Source organism: Polypterus senegalus, chromosome 1, assembly GCF_016835505.1.
Source record: "Polypterus senegalus isolate Bchr_013 chromosome 1, ASM1683550v1, whole genome shotgun sequence".
Taxonomy (NCBI): Eukaryota; Metazoa; Chordata; class Cladistia; order Polypteriformes; family Polypteridae; genus Polypterus; species Polypterus senegalus.
Genome location: NC_053154.1, coordinates 50,046,006 through 50,067,879, shown reverse-complemented (window position 1 = coordinate 50,067,879; position 21,874 = coordinate 50,046,006). Strand labels below are relative to the sequence as shown.

General features: G+C 36.8%; 1 protein-coding gene across 3 annotated transcripts in view; it reads left to right on the top strand.

Annotated features, from left to right (window-relative positions):
* Positions 1-21,874, top strand: part of shank2b (SH3 and multiple ankyrin repeat domains 2b) — a 1,055,424-nt gene that overhangs the window by 169,953 nt on the left and 863,597 nt on the right. For all 3 annotated transcript variants that reach the window (XM_039749058.1, XM_039749068.1, XM_039749076.1), the window contains exon 3: positions 1,586-1,658. The gene's annotated coding sequence lies outside the window, so the exon portion shown is untranslated. The remainder of the gene's footprint in view (positions 1-1,585; positions 1,659-21,874) is intronic.

Below are 21,874 nucleotides of genomic sequence, written 5' to 3'. Positions count from 1 at the left end.
TAATATTAACTTTAAGTTACCTAACAAAAAAAGTTTCTTCTTTTAATAATGACTAGAGAAATGTTTAAGTTCATGCACCATTTCTGTCACAAAAATGTTCGTCTAAACCAGCTGCAAGGCACATTTCCAGGAAATTATTTGCTGAAAAAGGCCACCAACGAGAAATTGGGCAAAAAATGAGTGAAAATCAAGATGCTACTCATCCCTAACATAATGATTAGTGCAATGTCTTCTGCTAATATTTATGTCCTTTTTATTATATTACTCTGGCAGTTTATAAAGCTGATGTCAAATTATGTGAATTTGTATTGTGGAGTATGTCATATTTGCCAATCACAGTTCATGATCTTGGTCTCTGCACCATGTCACATTTACCGATTGAGCATTGATCTTCCAGCACAGTCCTGTTACATATGTTCAAGAAGATGTTAACATGCATCCTTCTTGTTTTGGTGTTATATTGTTTGAATAATTTTGAGCTGTTTAAATGACTACATGTATCCTCAGCATCTGTAAAAATTGTGCCTTGCATTACTATTCAAGCCCTATTCAAATAAATTCTACACTAGATTTTTTTCATGCGTGATATTTTTGTTTCAAAAGTATGAATCTCACAATCTCTTTGCATAAATATTCAGTTGTTGCATCAAAGGTCTGAAATTACCCAGACCAACACAGACCACTGACAAACTCATGCTAATGAGGAGACAGTTGTCTTGCAATTGGCCTCTGCCAATGAATCTATTTGGCCTCCACTCCATTTCACACTATGTTAAAAGAATTATCTCATTAATAATATTTGTCAATTTTAGTGAATCATATTGTGTATTTCCAAGAATACACAATTACAAAACACTTTGAAAGAAAGATTACAGCACAAACACACCATTTCTAGTAGTGTGAATGTTTGATCCTAATTCATCCATCCATTTTCCAACCCGCTGAATCCGAACACAGGGGTCTGCTGGAGCCAATCCCAGCCAACACAGGAACCAATCCCGGGCAGGGTGCCAACCCACCGCAGGACACACACAAACACCAAGCACACACTAGGGCCAATTTAGAATCGCCAATCCACCTAACCTGCACATCTTTGGACTGTTGGAGGAAACCCATGCAGACACGGGGAGAATATGCAAACTCCACACAGGGAGGACCCGGGAAGCGAACCCGGGTCTCCTAACTGCGAGGCAGCAGTGCTACCACTGCGCCACCCATCCTAATTCAGATTTTTCTAAATAAAATTAAAATAGAAAAAATTATTTTCCTGAAATGAATAAAGAAAATGCAAGAGCAGTGTAATAGATAATAAATAAAAATCCCTGCTGTTATGTTACAGTTTTAGTCAGTCACAATTGATTCAAGTAATTTAAATGAACCATTAAACATAACAAAAAAATCTAAAATTAATATGATTTTTTTTTTTGCTGTGTGCAGATTTGTATTTTAAAGCAGTTTTTTACATGCCTCCATTGTGTAATCTTCTGTAGACACATGTGGAACAGAAAGGGTGCAGTTTGGCAAATATAGGTTATGCAGATTTGATGACATCACTGCATTTTTTCCTTTTTTTTCTTGCCTCTAGGAAGCTAATATGAACTTTTGTCAACTCAAATGATTTCAGCCTAGATTTCTCCTGGCTACAGTCTACTTATCTGGTAAGCATATTCCATATGTGAATTGGTATTTGTTGTTTATTTGCTTTACTTTTTTTAACTGTGTGTTTCTCTTAATGTCTGTAATTACCTTTTGAATTTTACATATTTATATTACATATTAGTATATGTTAGTAGAACTGCAGTGTATATTTGCCTGAAGTTTACATTTGTTTTTGTTATTGCTTATTTTTATTTTGTTGAAACATTCAAACATGTATTACTGTTATATTACTAAAAATGATATGCTAGATGTTAATCTTCTAAAATGCATAGATCAGTTTTAGGTGTTTTTCAAGATCATGACTTATCTGATTTTTGAAGCTTAATAAGGATTATTTTTGCAACAATAAACCTACTTAATTAACATAAAAAATTGTAATGCAGGAGTTGTGGTTTTGCAAGTTGCCTTATCTTTTAAAGATGTTTGGTTTAATTATCACCTGAAGGTAACTTTTACAGGAAAAGTGACCTTATTCAACATAGGAAATACAAAAGCAGGGTTTATTACTGGCAAAAAAATGTTAATGGTCTTACATTGTCAATGATTTGTTCTAAAGATAAAATGGTGTGAGAAAATAAAACTTTGTAAGAAATTTTAAGAGAAAATCATTAAAACATAGAAGCCTTATTCTACCATTTGTATACTACTTTTTTTGTAAAAATGAATGCATTTAATCAAGTCGAAAATTGTGATAAGATTTTACATTTGTATATACTGTATAAATGAAACGTAAACTTAACATGTTTTGTAGTGCTCTCAGTATGCTTGATATCCTCAAAGTGCCTTTTGAAGTTTTTCCTTTTCATATTACATACGGTTGGTTATATGTATGCTTATGTCCCCTGTTCACTGTTATACATCATTTGTGTTGTAAGTTACAGAATTTTCTAATCCCCTTTGTTTCTTTAGCAGTTATTTTCATTAACTAGTTTAATTTACTGCTTTTATTTAAAATGGTGCCTGCAGCAACTTTTGTTATTGTTAGCTTTTACTATTATTGACAGTGAGAAGAACAGTCCTGATGTGTAATTGTCTTACGGTTTGATGTCACATATCAGTGTTTTTAAAGCTGCCAAGAAACTATTTTATTAAGAGAGGACAAGTAGATTAATATATTGTTTATCCTTCTATCAATTCACAAACCTATTTAGTCTAGTTATAGAGCTACAAGAGACCACAGTATGTCTCAAGAGAGGGTAATGCAGGAAACAACCAGGCCCTCTGGACACATTAATTCACACTGGCTAGTCTGGAGTCACCAAATAACTTAACACACATATTATTAGGGTGTGTAAAGAAACTAGGAGTACCTCATGAAAGAAGGGAAAAACAAAGACAAACTTGAGGCAGAAATAATGTGCAAGCTTTTGACATACACGGACCATGTCCACAATATAAATCCTCTCTTGTGGAGATACAAGACAGTAGTACCAAGCATAGCTACACCATGGCACTACAGGTAATGTGTGTACTATGTAGTATTTTACAATAAACTTATAACTACAGATTTTCAAACGTGAGCTTGTGAATGTATTTTAATATTTTAACATTTGTTTCTAAACTTTTTAAATTATATCTCAGTTGCTCAGTCTTTTTTATATCACTCCACTAATAACATGTATCGACACAAGACACTTGACAGAGTAATCAGATTTACAATAGAGTATCAAATATGGAAACTGACCCGTAGAGTAAAATCACTGCAGTATATACAAGAAAGAAATGTAGCACTAAAAGAGCGGGAGAACTTTAAAAGTGCAAAGAGTCAAAAGTGATACAGAAATTAATGGTGCTGGATAAATGAATGAATTTAGTGTAGAGCTTTCACAGCTATCAGATCCAGTAAGATTAGTGTACAGTATGGTAGTTACAAATTAAGCGAGTATCCAGGGGTCTGTTGTGACTTATGTTTGGATTTGTTTGGCAGGATAGCTTAAGCTCCCAAACCAGACTCTTCTCTCATGGCTACAGGAACCTTTGTTTGACTTTTGCCTTGCTATTGGTATGGGATTTACATGGTTTAAATGTTATTTGTGCTTTTATTTTCTGAGTTGTCCTGTTTCCTCACTCAGACTGCTTATGTGTATATGTGTTTCCAAATTGGTCTGGTCTGAGTAAGTGTGGGTGTGTGTGTAAGTTTGTTATGTTGTTTTCTGGCAACCATTCATGATTACTTTCTGCCTTGCCCTTGATACTGTTGCACGTGGCTTTGGCTCTGCACATTTCTGTTATGGAAGAAACAGGTTCATAAATGTTATGGGTATGTATAACTAAACAATGATTAAAAGGAAGTCTCAAATTATAAGTATTAAAAGGATTAAAGCAATCTTTTGCTATACAAAGCCATTCAAAATATGACAGGTGAGCCTTACATAGGAAAGCAGTAGGAATCATTCCAACTGTATTTATTGCTGCTTGCTACCAAATTATGTATATGAAATCACAAAATGACATAAAGTAGAAATCTTGGCATAGAATTCTAAAGCATTTCATCTGAAGATGAAATTAACAAAATGATATATAGCAAAATGCACAGCAATAAAAGTGAGCTCCTTACCAAGGAAATTGGTTCCCCACTTTATTTGTACCACAACAGGATGCATGAACAAGAGTTTCTAAATAGCAATTAGAATAATTACATCAAAAGAAAAGAACAGATGTGTTTCTGTTTTGGGTTTTTACAAACTTGGATCATTTAAGGGTTCCTGCTTTACAGCCCAACAAAGGAAGCACTTGCACAAAACGAAAAGTGCTGAAAGGAGCTGATTTTTAGCTTAACTCTTAATTTTTAAACTGAAACATTTGTAAAGATTATAAAATATGCAGTGAAGGAATTTTATATCTAGGAAGTCTTTATAAACTGTTTAAGACCTAAGACATACTGAAGGACTTATAAGTAATCTCATATTTTAGATCCAATCTTTTACAGTATGTGCAAGATGAGTGAGTGACATAAGCTATATTTTACTGAACACCTTATTGTCTTGAACCTAGATAGGCATTTAACAGACCTTAAAGGCTATATATTTATCTAGCTGTTGTATCAAGGAGCTTATCCTACCAAAGCTTACAATTAATCAGCGGAGTCCTCTACTGATTACTATACCAAACCTCATAGTGGAATTTTAGAGAAATCATATATATATGTTTTCTTTGGTTAGTGGTATACTTATACTCGCTTTTCCATGCAAGAGGTAATGCAGCCTTATTAGTTAGAGACAAGGGTGGGTGGGACATTGTTTATCTTATGCCCACTGTATGGCCAACCTACAGGTGTATTTTTACATTTGTGTTTAGTTAAGGAAAGCAATTAGACGTCAAGCAAAATGACACTTCTTATTGGCTAACTAAAAAGATTGCAATATGCAAACTCAGTTTGTAAGTTGCAGGCCTGAGTTTCCTTGAAAGCTTGCATATTGTAATCTTTTTAGTTCGCAAATAAAAAGTGTCATTTTGCTTGACTTCTCATTGCATTCGTAATGGCTAACACAATACAACACCCTACTACTACAGTTAAGCAAGGCAGAGAGAAAGAGATAGGAGGAGACAACAGTGGCTGATCACCATTAGGTTTTCTGCACTGTTTTACAATTAACTCAATCCTGAGTTTCATCTGTATTATTCCATATTTATTTTTTTCACCTGAAAAAGCAGGAATGCATTAGCTTTTCAGCCTGACTAGATTCTATGCATGATCGATTTTGCTTTAATAATGGATACACAAAGTAACTCTTATGTCAATTAAAGTGATTTTTGATGGTAAGGAACAGCCACTTGAATCTGGTGCTTAGTATGTTGCATATGTCATAGTGCATTTAAAATATTCTAAGCCCCTAATATGGGTCATGAGTTATGAAGGCCAAATATTAAAGGACATTTTTGTCAAATTAAGGTTAAACTGTTTTTGGAAATATATACGTTGGATATTTTTGTGCAACAACTACTTCAAAAATCTCCAGTTAAATTTGATGTGGTATATATATAACCAGTTAAATTGCTGTTTACCTCTAATGTTTAATGTTAGTATGTAGACCCAGTTTAAAAGGGAAGAACCTAAATAAAAAAAAATCTAGCTGAAATTATTTCATTCAATTAATTAATGATTGTGCATTAAGAATATTTGAGAGACAACCCTAACAAATATATTAAATTCAAAATAGGAAAATTCCAACCTGATAATAAACACCAATGAAAAACAATGCAAAAATGAGCAAACAGAAGGAAAAAAAACTCTCATTGAATTATTGGAGAGACATATCAAAAATACCTCTGGTGTCGAATCTTTACTGCTGCATAATAAAGTTCATCATTCGTAAACTGAAAGAATATGTGTAACAACTTAGGCAAGAGAAGGCTATCCTCACAAACTGAATACTCAGGTTTGCAGAAGAATTCACTTATTTCCCACTGATAGCCTCATAGAAATTAATAGCTAGAAGTGGATGGTATCCTGTAAAGCATTCCACAGATATGGTCTGTATTAGGAAAGGATTAAAATAGAAGCCATTCATTAAGAAAATGTCACCTAGTAAAAATTCTGGTGGTTTCGGGTGATAACAGTGAAATATAATTGAGTATGCTTTTCATACTAAAATGTATTTTTAATGAATAACAAAAGTGCTAAAGTATTACTGATTAATTGTGCAAACTGGTGCACCGATGCTTGTTAATACTCTGCTTCTCAGATAGATTCTCTAACAGGTATTCACCTCTCACAAACCAATTAAAAATACAGGATTTTTCTCACTTACTTGCTTATGTTCTTAAAGGGGAAACTCACCTTTTACACAAAGTTCACATTACAAGTATCTATACAAAGACAGTACTTTTAATACTACACTAATACTCTGACAGAAAATCACATTTCTCATTTTCTTTTGCATATGGAGATTTGCATGTTTGTTGTGTACATTTAAATGCAAGTTTTTAGAATATCAGTAAAACATTCTTTATGAAATTCAGTACTGGAGGAAGAATTTCAGGTGATACACCAGATCAAATGACATATCACCCATTTCTATGTTCTGATACTGGCATTTTAAAAACTGTATAAAATGTTTTAATATAATGCACTTGTGAAAGACTGCAGACAACCTAACCAGTAGTAATGACACCCTAAACAGCTTCATTCACAAAGACAACACAATTAGTACTCTGTAGACAACCTGTTATGGCCATCAAACCAACAATGGTAGCAATCCAGTCTACATATAACAATATTGACCCCACAATCCCACAAACACAGGAAGTCGATAATCTAACCATATGCCCATCACTACCCACAAAGTTTTAAATCTGACCTTAAAACCAGTCAGCAGCAATACAGTTTATACAAAAAGAATTAAATGTTCTTACATAAATTCAGGTACCATGATGGTCGTTGTTTGATTGATTAATTATCAGAGGGTGCTGTATATACATGACTTCTATCACATACATACCTTTTATGGATTTTTGAAATGTGTCAAGAACATTGTTTTACACTTGGATAAGCAGGACTTGCATATTGTCCCCCAGTGGAGTTTTAGATTCTGACGGAGAAAGTATGGAGTGAAAAAATCTGCAATATTAATAATTTTTAGAAGATGCAGTGTGGACAAGTATACATGTCATAATGGGCAATGATTAGGCTAACCTTGTTCTAGGAGAATTGTTTCAACCTTTGTTTAAAGCACTACTACAAAGACATGTGACTTAATGGAAGGGAAAAAAAGTATTTTACAGAAGCAGTCTAAAAAATATATTGACTTCTGCTGTATGTGATTTGAAATGAGTAGTTTTGGGTAATCAGTGAGATGCTTTGAGCTACATTTTTTTCTATGAAAATGTGATATATAAATAAATGTTGTTGTTGTTGCTTGGTCATCTTGGTTCAAGATTTTTGGTGATTAACCAGTAAAAAGGAAAGGGAAATGCATCTTTTTTGATTATAGACAACTCAGTCCATTGTAACTTTAATTAATGGATGAATTACATTTTAAAAGGCACAAAATTATTTTCAAATTTTAAAACAAGTAAACCTTAAAAAGTACAAGTGTTATTTCTTATGTAGAGTAATTTTCATTTTTGAACAGTAAACCAGGTCTTGTAAAAAATATTATGTTTTGCAAAAATTATAAAAATTTTCACAATGAACATAGAATGTGTTAGCCTTCCACCAATGTATGAGATTTCCCACATTGATTGAAGGTTACTCTGCAGGAGAGGACTTAATTCCTTCAAAGTTGTCTAAAGACATCTTCAACTTACACCTCTTTATTCTCTTCTTTATAAGTGCCTTTTGAGTCTGGAAAAGAGAGTTCAGCAACTGAGACATATGGCACTGGTTGGTGTTGGTGCTAATCCTTCTGCCTTTCTGCTCGGAGTATAAGGTTTTTCACTATGGTTTATACATGAAATAATTTCTTAAATGTCAGAAACTTCGCTTTCGTGAAGCCTGAGAAATAATAATCCAAGGTTATTTTAAGCAATACATTGCTTCCCTTTTTTCTCTCTGACACAGCAACAGAAAGTAGGAAGTTACATGCAGCTTTTAACAATGCCTTAAGGGGCACAGAGTGCTAAGAATGGCACTCAAGTTTAAGTACAGTACAATACATGTCTGTCATAGTTTAGTAACAGTAATGCAACACTAAATACTCACTTAATATAATATAGACTGTTAATCCAACAATAAACAACAGGGAATTTATCTGTGGTTTTGTCTCTTCACACTAAATAATTCAGATCTTCCACAAGGATTATTTAGTAACTGTTTCAACAGTATGAAAGAGACTGTCATTAGACATGATCTGTGAAATATTAAAGTTTAGTTTCTAAAGTATGGCATTCTTTGAAGGTGGAAAACCACCTCCATTTACATAGGGGTGGTATATTTTTGTAACTTTCATCCACTTAAGCTGAGTTGGATATGGAATGTTAACTGCTTATTCATAGTCTCCCAAACTGCAGGATATGCTGATGTGCACCCTTAACCATATTACTTCTAGTAACTTTTATACTATTATTTTTAAACTACTACAAATTTACTAAAATGTACAATATACTTAGTTGTACTCATTACCCAATAAATTGTGTTGTTATTGTAATGGATATTTGTGTGTTGCTTTTGCTAGATAGATAGATAGATAGATACTTTATTAATCCCAAGGGGAAATTCACATACTCCAGCAGCTGCATGCTAATAATAATAATAAAAAAAAAAATGTAATTAAAGATTGATAAAAATGCAGGTATATCAGACAATAACTTTGCATAATGTTGATGTCTACCTCCCGGGTGGAACTGAAGAGTCGCATAGTGTGGGGGAGGAACGCTCTCCTCAGTCTGTCAGTGGAGCAGGACAGTGACAGCAGTCTGTCGCTGAAGCTGCTCCTCTATCTGATGATTATACTGTTCAGCGAATGCAGTGGATTCTCCATGATTGACAGGAGCCTGCTCAGTGCCCGTTGCTCTGCCACGGATGTCAAACTGTCCAGCTTCGTGCCTATAATAGTGCCTACCTTCCTCACCAGTATGTCCAGGCGTGAGGCATCCTTCTTCCTTATGCTGCCTCCCCAGCACACCACCACGTAGAAGAGTGCACTCGCCACAACCATCTGGTAGAACATCTTCAGCATCTTATTCCAAATGTTGAAGGACGCCAGCCTTCTAAGGAAGTATAGTCGGCTCCGTCCTCTCTTGCACAGAACATCAGTATTGGCAGTCCACTCCAATTTATCATACAGCTACAGTCCCAGGTATTTACACCTCCGATGATCACGGGGTCCATGAGGGGCCTGGGCCTCCTAAAATCCACCACCAGCTCCTTGGTTTTTCTGGTGTTCAGTTGTAGGTGGTTTGAGTCGCACCATTTAACAAAGTCCTTGATTAAGTTCCTGTACTCCTCCTCCTGCCCACTCCTGATGCAGCCCATGATAGCAGTGTCGTCAGCGAACTTTGGCACGTGGCAGGACTCCAAGTTGTATTGGAAGTCCGATGTATATAGGCTGAACAGTACCGGAGAAAGTAAAGTCCCCTGCGGCGCTCCTGTGTTGCTGACCACAGTGTCAGACCTGCAGTTCCCGAGATGCACATACTGAGGTCTGTCTGTAAGATTGTCACGACCCATGCCACCAGGTGTGAGTCTATTCCCATCTCAGTCAGCTTGTCCCTAAGGAGCAGAGGTTGGATGGTGTTGAAGGCGCTAGAGAAGTCCAGAAACATAATTCTTATAGCACCACTGCCTCTGTCGAAGTGGGAGAGGGATCGGTGTAGCATATACTGTAGATGATGGCATCCTCTGCTCCCACCTTCTCCTGGTATGCGAGCTGTAGACAGTCGAGGGCGTGGCATACCTGTTGCCACAGGTGGTGAAGCAGCAGCCATTCCATGATGTCCATCACATGTGACGTCAGAGCGACAGGCTGGAAGTCATTGAGCTCACTAGGACGTGATACCTTTGGGACTGGGATGATGCAAGATGTTTTCCAAAGCCTCGGGACTCCCCTGTTCCAGGCTCAGATTGAAGATGCGCTGTAGAGGACTCCCTAGCTCCATCGCACAGGCCTTCAGCAGTTGTGGCGATACTCTATCTGGACTCACTGCTTTGCTGGCACGAAATCTCCTCAGCTCTCTGCTTACCTGGGCTGCTGTAATTGTGGGTGGGGGGAAACTCTCTCCTATGCTGGTATCAGCAGAAGGATTGGTGGAGGGTGCAGTACTCTAAGGTGAGAGTGGGTTAGGATGGTCAAACCTGTTAAAGAAGTTGTTCATCTGGTTTGCTCTCTCCATGTCTCTTTCGATGGTGGCACCCTGCTTCGAGCTGCAGCCACTGATGATCTTCATCCCATCCCACACTTTCTTCATGTTGTTATTCTGCAACTGCTGCTCCAGCTTTCTCCTGTACTGCTACTTCGCTGCCCTGAGCTGGACTCGGAGTCTCTTCTGCTCACGCTTCAGCTCATGCTGATCACCGCCTTTAAAAGCTTTTTTCTTCTGGTTCAAAAGGCCCTTGATGTCACTTGTAATCCATGGCTTGTTGTTAGCATAGCAGTGTACTGTTTTTACTGGAACTAAAATGTCCATACAGAAGTTGATGTAGTCAGTAGTGCAGTCAACAACCTCCTCAGTGTTCTCATTATGTGACTCCTGCAGGATATTCCAGTCCGTAGTTTCAAAGCAGTCTCTCAGAGCCTGCTCTGCCTCAGTGGACCACTTTCTGAATGAGCGTGTAGTTGTAGGTAGCTCCCTCATTTTTGGTTTGTAGTGAGGCTGAAGCAGAACCAAGTTATGATCTGCTTTCCCAAGCACAGGCAGTGGGGTGGCACTGTATGCTTCTTTAACATTTGCATACAGTAGGTCAATAGTCCTATTTCCCCGGGTGTTACAATCCACATACTGGGAGAAGGCAGGTAAGGTTTTGTCCAGTGTCACATGGTTAAAATCGACAGAGATTAGCACAAGTGACTCGGGGTGCTGTGATTGTAATTTAGCAACAGTGGAATGGATGATGTCACCCGCTATCTCCACGTCCGCCCAAGGAGGGATGTAAACAATAACAACAATGATGTGTCCAAACTCTCTGGGCAGGTAATAGGGATGCAGACTTACAGCCAACAGTGCGATGTCCCTGCAGCAATTGGAGACTTTGATGCTTACATGTCCAGGGTTGCAGCACCTTGTATTCACATAGAGAGCGAGTCCTCCTCCTTTCCACTTCCAGCAGGTATTTGCATCTCTGTCCACTCTAACTGTGCTAAACTCGGGTCATATTCAGGTATGAGCCAGATGCTGCTCTTGAAAGAGGAACACAAGGAGGAACCTGCTTTTAGTACTTTCTTTTTTGATTGCTAAGTTAATTTGCCCAGCCCAAATTCATTGTCGGGCATGGTTGTAATGTTCTTTCCAGGTGCATGTGCATCACTGTCATTTTCCCATGTCACATGGGTTCAGCTTTCCCAATTTTGTGTCAAATTCCTTTCCTTAAATATTCAAAGTAAAGAGCTCCTATACCTTTAATTATTTGGTTTGAAGAAGGTTTTTTTCATTAAATTCTTTAAATTAAACAAATCCCAAAAAGTTTGCTTCCAATAAGTCAGTTCATGTGGTGATACGTTCTTCTCATACAGTGCTGTTTAGCCTGTTCTGCAACGTGCTTTTCATTTGAAACACTTTTGAATTTTCAGTGTATTCAAATTCTTGTCCAATTATACCCCAATAAGGGTCTTTCTGATGAGTGTTATTTTTAAGTAAGACTTTGTTCTTCTACATTCTTTATATATTAAAGAGTAGTAAAGCTCTTTTAAGTGTAACATACCACATGCAAAATCATCATGCAATACTTTAAATGCATTGACTTAAATGCATCAAAAACATTGTTGTAATAGCATTTTCTGTTATTTTATTGTTTTTTCTTTAAGGGATATTTGTTCTGTAAGGTCAAACAAGGAATATCGTGACCCGCGCTTTACTTGTCAGTTTAATGATGTTTATATGTCTGATTTTTGAATCAAATAGGTTACTGTATAATTCCACTCCCTGTTGAAGTTACATTATTTTTGGTAGTTTTTGAAATTTTTAATCATTCTGACAGTAATTTCATATTTTTAGTAAGTTACAGGGTACATCCACAATTACTTTTCAAACATATAATTTGAAATTGTGTAGATGCACCTTTTTTATTGCCATTATATCAAATGTTATTCCTCATCTCAGTTGCCCTTCTACGGTCATTGCTGTGATAGCCTTAGAAAATGTCATTCTTGCTTTTCCACATTTTGTTGCTTACATAATGCAGGGCGAACCTCCTATTGTACATCCTTGTATGTATTTAAAAATAATGCACATTGCACAAATAACTGGCATCCTGCCCAAATATACTGTAATATACTACCGCATTGTATGTGTTGAAAGTAGTAAGGTATAGAGTTCAAAATGGACTGCATCTACATATACCTGTAAAATGAAAAATATAAGAGTGAAATATAATTTAAGAATAAAAGTAAAGTGCAAAATAGTTTTCTATATTTAGTGTTCATCAAATATGTTGGAATAACAGTAAGCCGGAGACAATAACAACACGTTTATTTATGTAGCACATTTTCATACAGTGATGTACCCCAAAGTGCTTTACATGATGGCAAAGAGAGAGTTACAAGAAGTGAAAACATTTAAAAATAAGCAATAATATTAAAGAATAAATAACAACCCAACAAAGTAAGGTCAGATGGCCAGGAGGACAGAAAAAACAAAATCTGCGTGGGTTCCAAGGCTAATAGTCTGCACAGCAGTCACTGAGCATTCTACCTAACTTAATCATTCCTAAATCAAACCTTGTAAATTTCATGATTCTCATGATGGGGTTTGATGGAGTTGGTCTCGTGGACAGCTGAGACATCTGTCTTCTTTCCATTATCTCTGGGGTCTGCATGGTGCTTAGATCAGTTGGTGGTGCCACAGATCGCCACCACAGAAGAACCAGAGAAAACAAAAGAGAATAGTGGATATTAGAACAAATTGCAGATCCCTGAAGAATAAGATAATTCTCTGCCTATATATTCCATTGGGAATACAACTGAAATGTAGATACGAGAAAGCCATATTTAAATACAGTGGAACCTTTAGATATGATCACCTCTGTATACGAGAAATTCAAGATAAGAGGAAAGTATGAGCGAAAATTTCGGATCTAAATACGAGCATTGGCTCGCGTAATGAGCCACGAGCCAGGCTGTGGTTATGCGTGACGCGTTTCCTGATCCGCCTCAGCCCGTCAGTTCACTCAGTGTTCCTTGTTCTCCAGTAGCGTGAGGATCTACGCGTTTGTGCGCTTGTGATTTCATTGTTTCGCTGTATAAGCGTATCCAAAAATATCGCGGACATGCAGACGGAGAATAGGAGACGATTGCCCTCAAGAGGAGAGAGAGAGACAGAGAGAGAGAGGCGCGCGCGCAAGCGAGCGAGCAAGATAAGGAGAGAGAGGCACACGTGAGCGAGTGAGAGAGATAAGGAGAAAGAGAGAGAGACGCGTGCGCGAGTGAGAGAGAGATAAGGAGAGAGAGAGAGAGAGAGACGCGTGCAAGAGAGATAAAGAGAGAGAGACGCACACGAGAGAGAAGAACCATCAGCTCAGTTTTTCTGACATGACGCTCAACAGACAAAGTGTATCCATACTACTTGTATTGCAAGACATCGCTTGTTTTATCAAGTCAAAATTAATTAAAAAATTTAGCTTGTCTTGCAAAACACTCGTAAACCAAGTTACTTGCAAACCGAGGTTCCACTTGTATATACAGTATTATTTATTAGTGTTATTTGTTAGGAAAATTGATTTTTATGTTGATATTTTTGGGGGTGCGTAACGGATTAACTGGATTTCCATTATTTTCAATGGGGAAGTTTGTTCTAGATACGAGAAATTCGCTATACAAGCTCAGTGCTGGAACGAATTAAACTCGTATCTCGAGGTTCCACTGTAATAGGTTTTTAGCAATTTTTTAAAATGTTCCACAGAGTTAGCTTAGTGAATTTCTGTAGGTAAAATATTCCAGATCTTAGGTGCATGACAGCAAAAGACCACCTCACCACCTCTTTTAAGCTTGTTTTTTAGGAATAACAAGCAGACCGTCATTTGATCTGAGGTTATGACTTAGAGTTTGGGGAACAGGCATTCCAAAATATAGGAATGGAGCAAGATTATTTAAGGCTTTATAAACGATTAGTAGTATTTTAAAGTCAATTCTGAATGACACAGGTAACCAATTGTTTAGAATATTAGCAAACATTGAAGCTGTAGATGTATCAAAATAACTTTTTTATCAGTATGCTTCACTTTAATTGTACTTATAAGTATTTCTACATCAAATAATATGCAAAAATGGTCAGAAATGCCAAGATCCACCACTTGCCTCACATCAGCGTTTAATTCTTTTGAAATCACTAAATCCAATGTGTGGCTTCCTTTGAGTGGGCTGGTTGACATGCTGAATCAGATCAAAAGGTTGGAAGCATGCACTGATAGCGTGTTGCCACACCCACCACATGGCAAAGCACCTGGATTGGGACCCAAGTGCAGCAGGTTACACAGTAAATAAATAAAAGTAATAACATTAGATCTAGCTCTTACATACAAAGGACAGTGCATGCGCCCAAAACATTAACATTTATATGTTGCTTACATAAAAACCAGATCTAATGTTATTTACCTTGAGTTATTTACTTACATGACGATGGTTCTACATCGGATCAAGAATGCACTTTTGCCATCGCTGTACTTTGTATATGTACATGGGAAGCTCTGCACTTGTCATTTTACGCTGTAGGAAGTAAGTAAATAAATAATATCTATATAGTAATAACAGTAATTTTATTATTATATAGCAGCTTCCCTGTCTGCCTATCATATAGTGCCTTTCCTTCCTATCTATTTATATATCTATCCCCTTAGCTGTCTTTTTATATATCTATTATACAGTGCCCAATGGGGTGCCAAACAGGCTATTATAATGATTTTCGGAATATATAAAGTCAAAACTTGAATATATAAAGTAATTCCTGAATATATAAAGTTGTCATCAGAATATATAAAGTCATTCCTGAATATATAAAGTCAATGTTAGAATATATAAAGTCACTCCCGAATACGTAAAGTCAAAGCCTGATTATATAAAGTCAGTGTCAGAATATATAAAGTCAGCGTCAGAATATATAACCTCATTCCTGAATATATAAATTTAAAGACAGATTATATTGATATTGATTGAAACGACTCAGGCACATTTTTAGTAAACTCAAAGAGTTCCTACTACAACGTAATGGACTAAGTTAACAAAAACATCTTCAGAAAAATATTTTTAAAAAACCCACTGTTAAGTTAATTCATTCAAAATGATGTATGTGCCCGGCATTTTGAACAGTATATTTATTTATTCTTTTTGTATGGGTGCATTTTTGGACGAACCTCACAAGTCCGATCGACTCTAAATGGCTTCTGTCGAAGTTTACCTTTCACTAGTACGAGTGAAATGACAAGTACGGAAATTTTATATATTCTGGAATGATTTTATACATTCTAACGTTGACTTTATATATTTAAAAATGAGTTTATATGACAGGCAGACAGGGAAGCTGCTATTTAATAATAAAATTACTGTTATTACTATATAGATAGACAGGGAGTTCAGGCAGGCAGAATGGCAAAGGTTTAAAAAAAAAAACATTTTCTCCCTAGCGGGGAATTGAACTCGGGTCTCTGAGGTACAGCAAGTTTGCTGTGCTCTGAGTGACGAAACCAGTACACCACAGAAGCTGTTGTGACATACTTGAACCTTTGTGAAAGTGATTATTTGATCTTTGGCCTTCAGGCTTTACACATTTTATAGTTTATGCCTACATTTATTAGTAAAATATGAAAAAGTTTCTGTTTTAACAATGTGTTTACACAGATTGCTGTAGAAACGGAACACATGTCAAATGAGTGTGTTCCAAATAATGATCTATTATTTCCACTCTAAAACTCCACTTCACTCCACCAGATAATCAATCAAGGCAATGAGCTGGGAGAAGTTCGTACACGTTGGGGGGGATGGAATAACTGGCTGCTTGCAGCTTGTGTTTATCAGCACATTTAGATGAACAAAAGATGCTGGCGGAGAGGTGAGAACGGTTTTAAGTAGCGATTTAAGGTGGGACAGATCTACGAGTTTTTTCGTAGGCTCTGGTATTTCTAGTGTTAAGAACTCTGAAGTGCAGAGCTGAGACTGAGTGTTGTGGCAGCTTGAAATAGCAATAAGGTTATTCTTATTAATGCCGCTTAGTGCAGATGTTTTCTTTAATCTATAATCATTTGTTATAGTTCTATTGCGGTGCACATCTGTAGATGAAATGTTAATTATTTGCACTTACACTGCTTTGTCCAGAACAGAATTATTACATGCCAGCAAGGTATTATGAAAACTATTAGAACTAAAATTACATAGTCAGGGAAGACAGATACCTTTAAGATGTTTTCAGAGAGGACCTGGGCACCGAATAGGATGCAGTACCACTCATCTGAAAAAAACGTGGTCTCTCCCAGAAGAGATTCCAGTTGTCGATGAAGCCAATATTTCTTCTTTGGCAGAAACCCCTCAGCCAGTTGTTTAAGGAGAGTAGTTGACTGTAGGCTTCAGTAGACCATCCAACTACGGCAGAGGACCTGCCGTGAGGATTTTAGCAGCCAGGGTCCACACGTGTTTGGCATGGATTAATGCTGCGAAGTCTTACTTTACAATGTCTGACTGTCGAAAATGAATGTCATTTATTCCTGCATGGAGTAGATCTTACAGCCCTTTTTTGGTGCTTCTCGAGGATTGTTGGTGCTTTTCTTGTAATGTCTTGATCTCGTGCACTGGGAAAACATGAAACATAAAGGTTGGGTACAATTGACTCCCTGATAACAATTACATCACCAAGATACTGCGGGGCGTTTGGGCAAAGAGCAATTGTGGATTTTGACGCTTACGTGAGCTGACATAGGTGATCTGGCCTTGAGCCCCTGCCTACAATGTTGAAACAGCCAGGTGCCGCCATCGTTGTCATCCTTTCGAATAAGTGCAGGGGTACGATAAAGCGTAAAGGCCAGAATGGGTGCAAAATGTATTTTTAGAGAAGGTATGGAGTGAGTTGGTTGCTTGTTAAATGATGGGGAACTGGGTGATCTGAATTTAAGTGTAAGTTTGCCTTTTTTATCTTTGAATTTTTGGATTCTTGAATGTGTATTTTTAAAGTTTAGGTTAGTTTATATTTCAAAAACTTAATGAGATAGGTTTGAAAAAAATGAAAATGTGTTCCAAACAACTTAAAAAATAAAGAGAGTATTAGTGTGAGTATGAACATTTCAATTAAGATTTGAGCATGTGTCTGTAGTTACAGTTAATAATGTAGTTATTTTTTGTTTATAAGAAATAGAATTTAATGTATGTTATTAAACTGTAAGTTTAATAGTAGCATTTGAAGATAATTTTCTCTGTTCATTAGAACATATATATCTTCTTATATAATACGCTACCTTGGCTGTTCGTTTGTCTGTCCAGGATTTTAAATCACTTGTAGCTCGCAAACCGTTTCACCTATTGACTTGAAATTTGGTACACATATACTACATGACGTCTACTATCAGCTTTCGAGGTGATGATTTTTATTACTCTTTTTATTTTTATTTTATTTTATTTTAGAATCAACTCTTGGCAGTACACGCCAGGGCGGCCGTGCGGCGCATGTGTATGGGTGCCGTTCTCATTCCCTACCACCTCACTAATCATTCTTGAGGCAGATTGAATACTTAAGTGCCAGCTTAAGTGAAAAATTAAAGAAAATGTACTATGTAATTGCAACACAAAAACTAACTTAATCAGTTTTAACATGAAAAAATGTAGACGAAAGAAGAGAAGCAGCGGGCCGCTAGGGTGGAGAAAAGAAGAGCTGCTCAGGAAGCAGCAAGTGCATCAACCTCTGAGCAAACGAATGCTAAACGTACAGAAAAAGAGTATGAAAACTGGGAAGTCAATTGTATTCACTGCACGTTATCGTGCAGTACGCCGTTACAGGTATATAATGCATTTCCTCAGGAAGTAAAAACAGTGGATGAGTGGTTGATCATTTTTGTATAATTGGAGATATCCAGTGTACTCTTCAGAAAGAGACGCTCAAAGAATTTAATATGTTTTGCCTCATTTGTTATTCATGGAACAGACAGCAGTATACTATAGAAGTGCATTTTATGAAATTAACTATTGCCAGTTCTGAGCAAACTTTAGTGCCTTTACCCCATCTGGTAAAATTTTGCAGAACTTGTAACCTCCTTAGTATTATGCTTACCGCCACAAAAAGAGCCAAAAATGTTGAATTTTTTTTATCAAGAAAAAGTGTTATTGCATGTAACAGAAATGAGTAAGTACATAAAGATAAGTATAAGTACAGTAGGGAAGGTGTGTCTAGTGCCTGCTGCTGGAATGATGTAGATTTAGTACACATCCTTTCATGTGGTATATCTTGGAAACAGTAATCAGCACTCAGCTCAATGTCTCAATCAGGACAATAGAAACCTGTTTCTTTGCTCATTTTCTTTTATAATATTTTTTTCTGTTGATTGTGCATGAGATAGCAGAATGTCAATGCTTCTGCATGATCAATGTGGTGATTGTGCTATTGTAGGCTACCACTGTGCAAGACTTAGTGACTTTCACATTTCCTCTGACGTACCAGGCAGTGTGGTGTAATGATTAAAGCTTTGAACTTTAAAGCATGAGGTTGTGGGTTCAAATCCCACACTGTGTGACCATGAGTAAGCCACTTCCAACTGTAAAACGAAAAGAAATGTAACCAATTGTATCATAAATGATGGAAGTTGCTTTGGATAAAGACGCCAGCCATATAACTAAATTTAATTGTGAACAGTGCTCAGGAGGCAGATGTATGAAACTTCACATGACTGAATTTACCACATATTTCACAGCGGTCCGGTTGTAGAGTGCTGTATGCACCTACCTGCGTTGATGTCTGATGACCAATTTTATATTGTTATCACTATTGCTTGATTCAACTAATGGTTCAGTTTCGTCTAAAGTAGGCTTTACAGCCTTTTGTTTATATGACATTATGTTTTTTTGTTGAGTCAGGTTTTGGCACACTCATTAATATTGATGAGTTACCAGAGGGTGGCAGAACTTATAGAGCTCTTGATTTATTTGCAGTATAATTTTTTTTATCCACAAGATGGAAGCAGAATACTATTCTGAGTTTTATTCGGGTGTACAGCCTCATATATCACTTTAAAACAGTAGGACTTGGGAATAACCATATTTACATGTAATTTCAAGCCCGAGAGATGCTCAGTGTTAATGCCAAGGTGGTTAAAGGTATGCCACAAGATAGAAGAAAACTTAACTTGTTTAAGTATAATTAAAAAATGGAATTTTTTTTTATTGTACTATGCAAACATGTAAGTTATTAAAAGCATTACTTTGTCAAATTATTCAAAGTGAAAATCTCCCAGTTTATAGTAACTGTGAGTTTCAAAGATCAGGTTCTGCTGAGCAGAAAAGCTGCATGTCTAAAGAGAGTAGTCAATGCAGAAGATTATGGTAGGTTAATCTCTTTTATAACACGTTTGTCTAAAATGTGTCTACACTGGTGTGTTCAGAAAATTAAAGTGAAGGTTTTGAAGATTATGCTTGTCTATGTTGTGAATGGCAACAAAACCGTAGTAGACATCAAAGCAATAGTTGGAGCACCAGCTGGGTGATTCCTGTGTAATGAATGAAAAAATCTCAGAAAAGAAAGTACATGATTGTAAAGGACTGATTACATCAGCAGAGCTCTTAAGATATCCCCTCTGTACACATGCATGACAAGGACATGTTCCTTTTCTCTTTATTGAATAGTCTTTTACATTCAGTTGCTTCTCCATTCAGCATACTTTGATTTGCATTATCAATCCCTAAATACTAATTGTCTTTCTCAAGTATGCATACAACATAAAATATCCGTAATTGTAACATTTGAAACAGTCACATGCAAATTCCATTTTATCTATATGCCTCTTTCCTTCCAACACATCACCATTTATTGTGTTTTTCTGTCCGTATGATACTGCCAGATCTAAACACTAGTGTGACAAAATGCATTCGTACTAAAGTGACTATAGCTGCAGGTGGAAGTCCAATTTTACTTTATGGTACCAAGCACAGTTGTGTTGCAGTGCAGCAGTCTATTAGCCAGTGAAAGCTGTCTGTTCTTCTGATCCTGCCTGTGCCCAGTCTGATAGCGGTCATGGAACAATTGTATCTTTGATTGCCGGTACAACAAATAGTTCTGAGCAGGTACCAGCCACAGCACTGCTCTTGTGAAATAATAAATGCCATCAACTCAGAGAGGGAGAGGCAGTTTTGATGTACCACGTGAACGTCACTGAGAGAATAAACCTGAATAAAAAAAAATTTACACTGGGTGTTACAGACTCAAATCAAATGTATGTTTTTATTATATTATAGTAAACATAATAGCTCACTACGCGGAGTGCCTGGTCTTGAACCTGGTGCCTTTTGAGTTATAAGACAGAAGTTCTTACCTCTGCACCATTCAAAAATACGTATCAACTTCCTGTCAATTGACATTTGATCTTGGGTTTTTTAACTCATTGACAGCAAAATAAAAACTGAATGATTTTTTTCCTTTGGTTATATTTTTGAATAAAAGCGTACATTTTTATTTGATATTTGGACTAAAGTCTTCACACATCATACACTTCACGTCATTATTAGTATAACATGGAAAAAGTTTCTGCTTTAGGTATGTGTTCAGCATTTCTTGCTTTGCATTTCCTTTCATCCTACATTTACCCAGATCTTTGTAGACACGGAATACACATGAAATGCATGTATTCCAATTAACAATATACTGTATTATATACCCTATACAACTCCAGGCACCTCACACGCAGATAAGGAGCCTTGGCTTGAGTTGGGAGAACTGTTTGCCTTAGATGAGCACCGTCAGTGGGAGGGGATAGGGTAGCAGGCTGCTTTGTGCATTTGCTAATGGACACATTTACAAAACAAAAGACGCTGATGGCCGGTATTACGAGTTTTTTCATAGGCTTCAGGGATTCTAGTGTTAAAACTCCATGGATCATCCTCAAAAAAAGCGCCCTCTCTCTCTCTCTCTCTGGGATATTCACTTCACACTCAGTGAATTCTCTAGGGATTGTCTCAAGGATGAGGAAATATGCAAAATGACTCTTTGAAATCTAAGAAAGTGTTGAGCTGCCCACTCCATGAGGAGCTGAGAAGATGAAATTATGTTCTTTTTATGAGCCTGAAGCAGAGACCCAGTCTGTCCAACCAGACCTACTCTATGTGCCAGTGGTCTGACAAGGGCGAGAAGCCATTACTTCAAGAAGGGAACTTCAGCATCTAAACTATAGGGCCAGAATGAGTAATGCCTTTTCCCAGTGAAGTGGCAAGTGACAGCAGCAATATGAGGAAGTAACAGCAGAGCACTGGCAAGGATCATACAGTGAAGAGAAAGCATGTGCTCCAACCTTTTGAACCTAGAGCAACAACAAAGCAACAACTCCACACAGCATCGGACATCATCCATAAAGAGTTGGTATCATAAATTTATTTATCTGTGCCAAGATAAAGTGGGACTGTAAATAACCAGTACACAGCCAGTCTATACTCTGTTTGTCTGTCTA